Here is an 11,284-nt window from a genome sequence, read left to right as displayed (position 1 = left end):
TCCCTCTCTATCTCTGCCCCTTGTGGGGTTCTCTCCTCTCTCTCTTTCTGCTCCTCACTCACTTGCACCCTGTCTCTCTCTCTCAAAAAAAAAAAAAAATACATAAAGTATAGGCCTATAGGTTATCTGACTCAAAAACTTGAGGTAAGAGTGAGGTCTACTTTATTTATTTATTAACGTTTATTTATTTTTGAGACAGAGGAGACAGAGCATGAATGGGGGAGGGGTAGAGAGAGAGGGAGACACAGAATCGGAAGCAGGCTCCAGGCTCTGAGCCATCAGCCCAGAGCCTGACGCAGGGCTCGAACTCACCGACCTCGAAGCTCCTCACCCACTTCCCTATTGGAATGTGGGTTCTACTTGTTTTCCCCACTCCCAGAAAGTGCCCCCAAGGACATAACCTTGAGATAATGTGGTGCTGAGAATATCTGGACGGTATACATGATTGAACCCAGTTAAGGCCTCTACATAGAACCTGAGATTTTGTGGAAGGATTTGGAGACCTACTCATCTTGTAGCTTCCGAAGACAACCCTCATATGTAAGTTCCCTTGCTTATTAAATCTGCGACCTACCAACCTGGAGCGGCCAGTGTCTCTTCAGTCCCATACTGCCCAACAAATACAGGGGCCAATTTTAGGCTGTACCTGGAAAACACCTGAGGAGCTTGTGAACCAGCGCTAAGAGGTGTGTGAAATTTGTGAATTCATTTCCAGCATTATAATGATGCCATTCTGTGAAGACTATTCTGGAGAATTGAGATGCTGCCTGATTTTTCTAGCATTTTTCTTATTTACTCCTTCCTGTAATCTATGACTGTCAGACTGATACCTGTTGTCTTCTCAAACCTTAAATAAAGTCAGGAATAAAAAAACCCAAAGGGTTCCTTGACATGCAAAATACAATGGAGTTGACATGTTAATAAAACTAATTAACGTAGCTATTCCTAAAATGTCTAAAACAAATGAATTTACATAACAAATTTATTCCACATTCAGGTAAAATCTAATATGATTGAATTTACCAAAAAAAATGGTATAATTCAAGATAAACAACACATTCTAGAAGTCTTCTAATTGTGCCTTTTCCCATTTCCAAGTTAAATTTTCCCTTCTCCTTTGGAAAAACAAAAAACAAAACAAAAAAACCCACCATAAGTGTTTGTAAGAAAAGATTTCCATTAGGATATGGTAAGAGCAGGAATCCCATGATCATCTTATGAACTTTTCCTGGGAGGCTAATTTTTTAGACCTCTTAAGTTGCTATACCAGAATTTAAGATAATGAAATAGTCAAATATCTTACTCAAGACTTTGAACCACTTTATTTTCTTTTTTTAAGGTTATTTATTAATTTATTTATTTGAGAGAGTGAGCTGGAGAGGGGCAGAGAGAGGCAGGGAGAGAGAAACCCAAGCAGGCTCTGCGCTGTCAGCTCAGAGCCAAATGGGGGCTCAACCTCAAGAACTGTGAGATCATGACCTGAGCTGAAATCAAGTCTAACACTTAACCTACTGATCCACCCAGGTGCCCAAAACCATTTTATTTTCTTAATGTGGAAGGCTAGAAAAAGTGAAAATCCATTCATTTTCTAAAAGTTGAAGTGAGATTACATTTTCAAAAAGCCCCTGCACTTAATCTGTCTGAATATGCTTTGTTTTTTTGTTTTTTTGTTTTTTTGTTTTTTTGTTTTTTTTTTTTAGCTTTTTATTTAAGTAATCTTTACACCCAATGTGGGGCTTGAACTCACAAGTCTGAGATCAAGAGTCATAGCTCCTCCAACTGAGCCAGCCAAGTACCCCCTGAATACATTTTCTTAACCAGAAATTATTTTACCTAGAGATAGTAACATATACTTATTTTTCATCAGTAGTTGCTGATAAATTTTTCTGTAATGTGTATTTTCTTTTCTGAATCTTAGCTTTTGTGAGACATAAAAATTTACCTTGATCAATGAGAATTTACTTGAGGGCATCTGACTGGCTCAGTCGGAAGATCTTGTGACTCTTAAACTTGGGGTTTTAAGTTTGAGCCCCATATTGGGTGTAGAGCTTACTAAAGAAAATAAATAAACTTAAAAAAAAGTTAAGGGGCATCTGGGTGGTTCAGCTGGTTAAGTGTCCAACACTTGATTTCTGCTCAGTCATGATCCCAGGGTCCTGGGATCCAGCCCCTCTTTGGGCTTCCTGCTGAGCATGGAACCCTCTTGGGATTCTATCTCTGTTTTCCTCTACCACTCTCCCCCACACATGCTCTTTCTATAAGATAAAATTAAATTAAATTAAATTAAATTAAATTAAATTAAATTATACTAAAATAATAAAATATAAAATAGGAGCACCTGGGTGGCTCAGTTAGTTGAGTGTTCTACTTTGGCTCAGGTCATGATCTCGTGGTTCCTGAATTTGAGCCCCACATCAGGCTCACTACTGTCAGCATAGAGACCACTTCAGATCCTCTGTCCCCCTCTGACCCTCCCCTGCTTGCACTCTCTCAAAAATAAATAAACATTTAAAAATAAAATAAAGGAGCACTTGGGTAGCTCAGTAGGTTAAGCATCCAACTCTTGCTTTCAGCTCAAGTCATGATCTTGTAGTTCATGAGTTCGAGGCCTGCATTGGGCTCTACACTGACAGTGTACAGCCCGTTTGGGATTCTCTCTTACTCCCTCTCTGTCTGCCCCTTCCCTGCTCTCTCTCTCTCTCAAAATAAACTAAAAAAATAAAAATAAAAAAATGTTTTTAAAACATTGAAAAATAATTTTAGAAAATGAGAATCTACTTGAAAAACTTTGCTGTTTGGAAGGCTTTCTGTAAAATACCTGAACATAAGTGGAATCATGGAATAGGATATCAGCAATCTGAATTGGCTTTTCTCCCCAAACTCATATTAATCTTATATTCCTCTCTCCATCTCCACTCCCCAGTTAAGGAGACCTAGAGATGGGGCTTGTCTTTAGCTACTACAGCATGGAGAGTAATAGCAAAGGCTTTAGAATTAGACCTGGTTTTGAGTTGAGGTTGCACCACTAGCTGTATGTTCTTTACAACTTTTTAAAACAGAAGTCTCAATTTCCTTTTTTCAAAAATGGAGATAACAGTGCCTACTTCATGGATTATTGGGAAGATTAAGTAAGATGATACATGGAAAACAATCAGTTCCTAGTACATAATGATAAGTGAAAGTCCTTGGTGTTATTAGATTTAACCAAAAGTGTGGATGACTTTGGTAACTCTCATTTCCCTTTCCAGGCTATCTTTTTATTCCTTCAGGCACTAAATTAAACAAACAAATAAGAATTGGGTATGGAACTTACATAAAAAGGCCCTTCTGGGTCCCCTGAAGTTTCATTCTTTTCATTCAGTTTCATTCTTTGCCATGTGGCTGTCCAGTTTTCCTACCATTTATTTAAGATACTGTCCTTTTCCCCATTGTATATTCATGGCTTCATGTAGTAAATTAATTGACTATACATGCATGCAGTTTTTTCTGGGCTCTCTGTACTGTTTCATTGATCCATGTGTCTCTTTATGCCCCTACCATACTGTTCTGATTACTATAGCTTTGTAAGACAATTTTCTGGCTCCATATACATTTTAGAATTGTTTCTTCTATATCTGTGGAAAATGCCATTGGATTTTTGATAAGGATGGCATTAAATCTGCGGATTGTTTTGGGCAGTATGAACATTTTGACAATCTTCATTCTTCCAATCATGAACACTGAATATCTTTCCCTTTATTTGTCTTTTTCAATCTCTTTTATTGATGTCTTACAGTTTTCAATGTATAGGTCTTTCACCTCCTTGTTAAATTTATTCCCAGGCATTTTATTCTTTTTGATGAATTGTAAATGGAACTGCTTTCTTAATTTCTCTGTTAGTTCATTATTAGTGTATAGAAATATAGCAGATTTTTACATATTGATTTTATATCCTGAAACTTTACTGAATTCTTTTATTGGTTCTAATGTTTTTTTGGTGGAATCTTTAGAGTTTTCTATATATAATACATCGTCTGCAATTAGTGACAGTTTTACTTCTTCCTTTCCAATTTGGATGCCTTTTATTTCTTTTTCTTGCCAAGTTGCTATGGCTAGGACTTCCAATACTATGTTGAGTAAAAGTGGCGAGAGTGGACATCTTTGCCTTATTCCCTATCTTAGAGAAAAGCTTTCAGCTTTTTACTGTGGAGTATGATGTTACCTGTGGGCTTGTCATATATGTCCTTTATTATGTTGAGGTATTTCCTTCTATATGCACTTTGTTGAGAGTTTTTATCATAAACAGATGTTGAATTTTGTCAAATGCTTTTCCTACATCTATTGAGATGATCACTTGACTTTTTTTGAGTTTATTTATTTTGGGAGAGAGAGAGAGAGAAAATGAACGAGTGGGGGAGAGGCAGAGAAAGAGGGAAAGAGAATCCCAAGCAGACTCCACACTGTCAGTGCAGAGCTAGATGTGGGGCTCAATTTCTCAAATTATGAGATCATGACCTGAGCCAAAATCAAGAGTAGAACACTTAACCAACTGAGCCAGCCAGGTGCCCTTGATCATATGATTTTAATTTTTTAAAAAATGTTTATTTTTATTAGAGAGAATGAGTGAGTGAGTGGGGGGTGGGGGGCAGAGAGAGAGAGGAGATAGAGGATCCGAAGCAAGCTCTGCACTAATAGCTCAGAGCTCAATGTGGGGCTCAAACTCACAAACTGAGAAATCATGACCTGAGCAGAAGTCAGACACTTAACCAACTGAGCCACCCAGGCGCCCCTGATTTTAACAAATTTTTTTTAATGTTTATTTATTTTTTGAGAGATGGAGAGAGACAGAGCACAAGCAGGGGAGGGGCAGAGAGAGAGAAGGAGACACAGAATCTGAAGCAGGCTCCAGGCTCTGACCTGTCAGCACAGAACCCGACACGGGGCTCAAACTCACAAACCGTGAGATCATGACTTGAGCCAAAATTGGCTGCTTGACCAACTGAGCCACCCAGGTGCCCCTAGGTGCCCCTGATTTTAATTTTCAATTGATTTGCAGATGTTGAACCATCCCTGAATCCCTGGAATAAATCCCATTTGATTATGGGGTGTAATCCTTTTAAGGTACTCTTGAGTTTGGTTTGCTAATATTTTGTTGAGGGTTTTTGAAAATATATTCATCAGGGATACTGGCTTGTAATTTTTTTTTTAATTTTTTAATGTTTATTTATTTTTGAGACAGAGAGAGACAGAGCATGAACAGGGGAGGGTCAGAGAGAGAGGGAGACACGGAATCCGAAACAGGCTCCGGGCTCCGAGCTGTCAGCACAGAGCCCGACGTGGGGCTCGAACCCACGGACCGCGAGATCATGACCTGGGCTGAAGTCGGACGCTCAACCGACTGAGCCACCCAGGCGCCCCGTGGCTTGTAATTTTCTAATGGCATCCTCTAATGGTTTTGGTATTAGGGTAATGCTGACCTGGTAAAATGAGTTTGGGGGGTTCCCTCTTCTATTTTTTGGAAGAATTTGGGAAGGATTGGTATTAATTCTTTGAATGTTTGGTAGAATTCACCAGTGAAGCTGCTGGGTCCTGAACTTTTGTTTGTGGGAAGGTTTCTTTGTTTCTTGTTTTTAGGTTTTAATTTAGGTAATTTCTACACCCAATGTGGGGCTCAAACTCATGACCCTGAGATCAAGAGTCACATGTTCCTGCAACTGAGCCAGCCAAGTGCCCCTAAAACGTTTTTTATTACAGATTCAATCTCCTTATTAGTAACCAGTCTGTTCAGATTTTCTATTTCTTTACGATTCATGAAGTAGTTTGTATGTTTCTAGGAATTTATTTTATTTCCTAGGTCATCAAATTTGTTAGCATATAATTATTCATAGTAGTCTCTTATGATCCTTTGTTTTTCTCTGTTATCTGTTTTAATGTCTCTTCTTTCATTTCTGATTTTGTTTGATCTCTCTTTTTATCTTGGTGAATCTAGCGAAAAGTTTGTCAGTTTTGTTTGTCTTTTCAAAGAACCAAATCTTAGTTTCATTGATCTTTTCTATTGTCTTTTTAGTCTCTATTTTGTTTATTTCTGCTCTGATATTTGTTACTGCCTTCCTTTTACTAACTTTGGACTTTGTCCTTTTTTTCCGGTTCATTGAGGTATAAAGCTACATTATTTATTTGATATTTTTCTTGTTTCTTGAGATAAGCATTTATTTCTTTGAGTTTCCCTCTTAAAATTGCTTTGCTGCATCCCATAAATTTTGGTATGTTATGTTTCCATTTTCATTTGTCTCATGGTATTTTTTTCCTCCTCTGATTTTTTTTTTTTTTTTTTTTTTGAGAAAGAGAAGGCACAATTGAATGAGGGGCAGAGAGAGAGAGAGAGAGAGAGAGAAGTGGGGTTCACCCATGGGACTCGAACTCACTCATGAACCATGAGATCATGAGCTGAGTCAAAGTGAGATGCTTAACAACTGAGCCATCCTGATTTTTTCTTTGACTCACTGTTTGTTCAGCAGTATGTTGCTTAATTTCCACATACTTGTGAGTTTTCTGGTTTTTATTCTTGTATTTGATTTCTAGTTTCATTTTTTTTTAATTTTTATTTATTGTTTTTACAGAGAGAGAGAGACAGAGCACAAGCAGGGGAGGGGCAGAGAGAGAATGAGACCTGTACAGAATCCGAAACAGGCTTCAGGCCCTGAGCTGTCAGCACAGAGCCCAATGCAGGGCTCAAACTCATGAACCTTGAGATCCTGACTGAGCTGAAGTCAGACGCTTAACCAACTGAGGCACACAGGTGCCACTGATTTCTAGTTTCTTACTGTTATGGTTGAAAACATTGTTTGATATCCTCTTAAATGTATTACGACTTGTTTTGTGGCCTAAGATAAACTAATATAATGTTGTATGTCAATTTTACCTCAATTAAAAACTTTTTAAAATAAAAAATAAATAGGGGCACCTGGGTGGCTCAGCTGGTTAAGCGTCCGATTTCAGCTCAGGTCAGGATCTCAAGGTCCCTGGTTTTGAGCCCCACGTTAGGTTCTGTGCCGACAGCTTAGAGCCTGGAGCCTGCTTCAGATCCTGTGTCTCCCTTTCTCTATGCCCCTCCCCAATCACACTCTATCTCTCTCTCTCAATAATAAAATAAAAACATAAAAAAATAGAAATAAAAATAAAATGGTAAATAAATGAATAACAGAGGCATAAAGGAATCAGAAATTCTTAAAGAAATGGCTGACATCACATTCAGAGTGGGAAATGTTGGGGCACCTGGGTGGCTCAGTCAGTTAAGCGTCCAGCTTTGGCTCAGGTCATGATCTCACAGTTCGTGGGTTCAAGCCCCATGTTGGGCTCTGTGCTGATAGCCCAGCACCTGGAGCCTGCTTTGGATTTTGTGTCTCCCTCTCTCTCTGCCCCTCCCCTGCTCTCACTCTGTTACTGTGTCTCTCAAAAATAAGTAAACATTTAAAAAAATTTTTTTTAAATAGAGTGGGAAATGTTTAAAATAAACCTGGAACTTCTTGTCATATCAGAAATAAAGGAAGCTATCAAAGACTACTCGAGCCGAGTCAGAAGTCAGTGAGGCTCCCACTGGCTAAAGTTGAGATGATTTGGCTATCAATACTAGTAAGTACAATAGATTGAAGCAAATCAAATATGCTTAAATTCATGAATATATAAAAATAGTAAAAACAAATCATTAACCACCTTGAGAAGTGCTAGGGAACCAACTTATTTTGAAAACTGGTAATTGAAACAATCAAGCATTTGTCCTGGCTTTGCTAAATAAACTGTACCTCAGGGTAACCAAATAGTTGATGAGGAAAAGTTGCTCTGTATAGAAGTATTTCAACTCATAAATGAAGAATGGTAAGGGTGCTTGGGTGGCTCAGTCAGTGGAGCATCTGACTCTTGATTTTGGCTCAGGTCATGATCCCAGGGTTGTGGGATCAAGCCCCATGTCGGTTTGTGTGCTGAGAGTGGCCCCTGCTTGGGATCCTCTCTCTGTCTCTCTCTGTCTCTCTCTCCCTTTGTCCTTCTCCCCCACTCATGCACTCTCTCTCTCTCTCTCTAAAAAAAAAAAAAGAAATGATAAAATTAGAGTATCATCACTTTGCAACCCTGTAATATTGTGACTTACAATAAGAAATATGTATAATGGTCTTCATTCCATTTCTGTCACAGAGCTCCTAAAATCCTTGGAATTTTCTAAGTGATGTGACCTTTAAAGGTGTCACTTGTTTGGTAATGAGGTGATTTTTAAAATTAATTAATTAATTTTTTTATTTTTGTAATAATTTAATGTTTATTTGTATTTGAGAGAGAGAGACAGAGTGCAAGCAGGAGATGGGCAGAGAGAGAGGGAGACAGAATCTGAAGCAGACTCCAACTCTGACCTGTCAGCACAGAGCCCAATTCAGGGCTCGAACTCACAAACCACAAGCCAAAAACCACAAACCTGAGCCAAAGTTGGTCGCTTAACCAACTAAGCCACCCAGGCACCCCAAGTGATTTTTTTTTTTAAAGTTTATTTATTTTGAGAGAGAGAGAGAGTGAGCATGAGTTGGGGAGGGCCAGAGACAGAGGAAGAATCCCAAGCAGGCTCTGTTCTGTTAGTCCTGACCCGACTAACCTGAAATTTAGAGCTACTGACCTGAAATTTAGATGCTTAACTGTCTGAGCCAACCAAGTGCCCCAGGACAAATGACTTTTTTAAAAGTTTATTTATCTATTTTAAGAGAGAGACAGAGAGTTGGGGAAGACTAGAGACAGAAGGAGAGGAAGAGAGAGAATCCCAAACAGGCCCTGCATTATCAGCAAGGAGCCTGATGCAGGGCTCAAACTCATGAACTGTGAGATCATGACCTGAGCTGAAGTCTGATGCTTAACTGACTGAGCCATCCAGGCTCCCCTATAATGAGGTGACTTTTTGACCCCACTTAGAGATGAGGGCTGGTTGCCAGGAGAACCAACCATGTGAATAGAGGGTTAGGACTTTCCTACCTCCCTCAACTCTAGGGAGGAAGGAGGGCTGGAACTAAATCAATTGCCAATAGTCAGTTATTTAATCAATCATGCCCTTGTTATGAATCTTTCATAAAACCCCAAAAGGATGGTGTTCCAAGACTTTCCAGATTGGAGAACCAGAACCCTTCCCACATGCCACCATGCTGGGTCTTGAACTCCATGAGGACAGAAGCTCCTTTGTTTGGGACCTCACCCTATGTATCCCTTCATCTGGTTGTTGACCTGTATCCTTTAATATTCTTTGTAATAAACTGATAATATAGTGAGTAAATGGGTTTCCTGAGTTTTGTGAGCTGCTCTAGCAGATTCGTTGAACCTAAGGAGGGGCTCATGTGAACTTCTGATTTATGCCCACTATGTCAGAAGTATAGGTAACAACTTGGACCTTTGACTGACATCTGAAGGCCAGTCTAGAAATTAATTGAATACAGGAAGGCATTGTGGGAACCTCCATTCTGTAGACAGTGGGTCAGAAGCACACATAATAACCTGGGATTGTGATTGGCATTGGAAGTGGAGGGCAGTCTTATGAGACTGAGCCCCTAACCCTTGGAATCTGATGCTATCTCTGGGGAGATAGTGTCAGAATTTAATTGAATTGTAAGACACCCAGCTGGTGTTGGAGAATTGCTTGGTGGGGGAAGGGAGGCACCCCCACTCCACCACACACATTGGAAATTAGGTCCAGAACATTTAAACCCCTGGTGAATTGATGACCTGAGAGCTCAAAAGATCATCATTAGCGATTACAAATACCACAAAAAGAAAAGGTGCTAGGGGCACCTGGGTGGCTCAGTCGGTTAAGTGGCCGACTTCGGCTCAGGTCATGATTTTGCGGTCCGTGAGTTTGAGCCCCGTGTCGGGCTCTGTGCTGACAGCTCAGAGCCTGGCGCCTGTTTCAGATTCTGTGTCTCCCTCTCTCTGACCCTCCCCCGTTTATGCTCTGTCTCTCTCTGTCTCAAAAATAAATAAACGTTAAAAAAAAAATTAAAAAAAAAAAAAAAGAAAGACAGGTGCTGATTGATTTGACTAAGGTTCTGGATTGAACTACCAATTACAGAAATACAGAGAATGAAGACATTTGAATATCACCATAGGGATCAATTTGGAAAGTCTAGTCTGTGGGAAATCTACAGAAAAATGGCCTTTTTTTTTTTTTTTTTTAAACAAATTAATGCCAGGGGAGAAAGAGAACAAGGAAGTTACTGAATAAAAGATTAAAAGACCTATCAGCCCAGGGGTGCTTGGGTGGTTCCGTTGGTTGAGCATCCGACTCTTGATTTTGGCTCAGGTCATGATCCCAGGGTTGTGGGATCAAGCTCTACATCAGGCTCTGCGCTGAGCATGGAGCCTGCTTGGGATTCTCTTTCTCCCTTTCTTTCTGCCCCACCCCCCTCGCAACAAACAAGCAAACAAATAAATGACATATCAACCCAATTTATTTAGATCCTGACTCAAAGATGTTTTGTTTTAATTTTTTTAATGTTTATTTTTGAGAGAGAGAGAGAGAGGATGAACATGAGAGGGGGAGGGCCAGAGAGAGAGGGGGACAAAGGATCTAAAGTGGGCTCCATGCTGACAGCAGAGAGCCTGATGTGGGACTCAAATTCACAAATTGTGAGATCATGACCTGAGCCAAAGTTGGATGCTTAACCAATTGAGCCACCCAGGCACCTCCAGAGATTGTTTAAAAAGAATAACTTTATGAGACAATAAGGGAAGTTTAAATTCTGAATATTTATGGTATTAAGGAACGAATGTCCCTGGTCATGATAATGATATTATGGTTATGTTAGAAAGAAGTTCTTGGGCGGCTGGGTGGCTCAGGAGGTTTGATATCTGACTCTTGATTTCAGCTCAGGTCATGATGTCATGGTTCATGGGTTGGAGTCCCATTTTGGGCACCCATGCTGATGGTACAGAGCCTGCTTGGGATTCTCACTCTCTCTCTCTCTGCCCCCCTCCTGCTAGCTATCTTTCTCTCTTAAAAATAAATAAACCTTTTTTTTCTTTCTTTTTTTTTTAATTTTTTTTTAATGTTTATTTATTTTTGAGACAGAGAGAGACAGAGCATGAATGGGGGAGGGGCAGAGAGAGAGGGAGACACAGAATCAGAAGCAGGCTCCAGGCTCTGAGCCATCAGCCCAGAGCCTGACGTGGGGCTTGAACTCATGAACCGTGAGATCGTGACCTGAGCTGAAGTCGGACGCTCAACCGACTGAGCCACCCAGGCGCCCAAAAATAAATAAACTTTAAAAAGTGTCCTTATCTT

This window comes from Panthera onca, chromosome B3, assembly GCF_046562875.1.
Source record: "Panthera onca isolate mPanOnc1 chromosome B3, mPanOnc1 haplotype 2, whole genome shotgun sequence".
NCBI lineage: Eukaryota > Metazoa > Chordata > Mammalia > Carnivora > Felidae > Panthera > Panthera onca.
This window is presented reverse-complemented; position numbering follows the sequence as displayed.